We start from the raw sequence: 1727 nt of genomic DNA on the forward strand, positions 1-1727 counted from the left end.
CATGCAAAAGAAAAACGACTCATCATCAATACGAAGTCCAAATTTGGCGGAGACGATCCTCTCGATATAATGTAACTGCACGCGCATTTGCACTCATAACAAGAAGACACGCTTAACAAGCTACTGTTTCTAGTAAATCCTGGGGGCAGCTAACTTGCAGCAGGGCTGCCGTAGCTCTTTCCTTAGAGATGCTAGGATAAGGTCACCGGCTTTACACTTTTATAAGAACAAGTATGAGTGCAGCAGATCGCAATCCGCTGCCTCCAAGAGTACTTAAAACCTTAGCCATGATAAAAACACTTTTTCGTTCAGAATAGAATCTGCATTTGAATGTTTTATTAGCGGCAGAGCTGCCAATATCTAAAACCTTAGGTTTCCGAATTAATATAGTAGTAACTAATAAATATAGTTAAAATAAATAATATGCATCACAACTGGCAATCCTGCCACGTAGAGGCTTCTTGTTACGGTGTAGCCACATCACTGTGTGATTACAACAACTTGCGTAACCCACACCTATGTACGGTCACACCATCTTGCGCGACCCACCCTTTCATGCAAGGGTATGTGTAGCCCCGTCTCCCCCCCATTAGAATTGTTAATTTCCACAAATTCACAATTTTAATGGGGGAGAGTGTGACGGTCGCCACATACGAGGCTCGCGTATCTGAGACATCGTCACGTTCTTAAGAACAACTTTAAACATATTCCGCTCTATGAGCTCAGTGTCTACGACATGCAAAACACCCAGCCTAGCTGCTACTGAGGGCGGCCATGGGCAAAGCCCATCTTCTTCTACTGCACAGGATGCAACTCCGGACAATATGTCCGCGGCTTCAAGGGAATCACATCCCAAGCCCTCGTTAACCGAGTACAACACACCGCGCCCGCCGTGGGCGACAGAAATTCTTATCGGGGAGTTGGAGGAAGTTGACTACAAGTCGCATCAAGGGCGAAGCCCTTTGGATGCGCGTGCAGTGAGACGTAATCCACTGAGCAGTGCTTACGTTTCGAAGCAGTTGCTGCATGCCACGAGTGGCATGGTCGGACGCGGTCCGAGGCATTCTGGGCAAGGCCCTTCCGATGCGCGTGTAGTTGCACGTTATCCACTGGACGAAGACTGCGGAAACAGCAGCTCTTCGTCGGATGTTGCTAGTAACATCAAGGCTCCGATGGAGCAGGGAGTGGGGACACTGGACGATGCCGATTGCGTGTTCCCACTAGTCTCGATGAGACGTAAAACCTTAAGAGAGAGGAGATGGCGATGCCGAATGAAATCTGCAAGGCGCAGGACGTCGACCTGACCCAGGGTGCGTCTACCGTAGACGATAGCGCACAGCTATATACCCTTGTCAACGGTATTATGGAAGAGGAAGACGGCGACGTCACCCGTGAGGCTATTCTTGCGGTGGATGCTCTTCTTGAGCTGGATGCAATGCCCCTCGAAGAGTTCGGCGGTGCCTTGAAGGCAGACAATTTAGCCGAGGTGGTCATTATATAGTTAAACGAGGAGATTAACTCGTCGTCGTTTCTGAATGAAGCAGTCCTGGAGGACACTTAGAGGGTGCTGAACGCACGAAGTGGATATTCGATCTTGAAGGATCCCTCAGATTCGTACTATCCTTTGATAAAGGAGTTCCAACACGTCGTCTCCAAAGACCCGCCATCGGTCCTACCTCCGGACCGAGGTGTGCGTCATGAGATCGACCTGGTTTCGGGAACCAAAT

This window comes from Plasmopara halstedii, assembly GCF_900000015.1.
Source record: "Plasmopara halstedii genome assembly, contig: Scaffold_3120, whole genome shotgun sequence".
NCBI lineage: Eukaryota > Oomycota > Peronosporomycetes > Peronosporales > Peronosporaceae > Plasmopara > Plasmopara halstedii.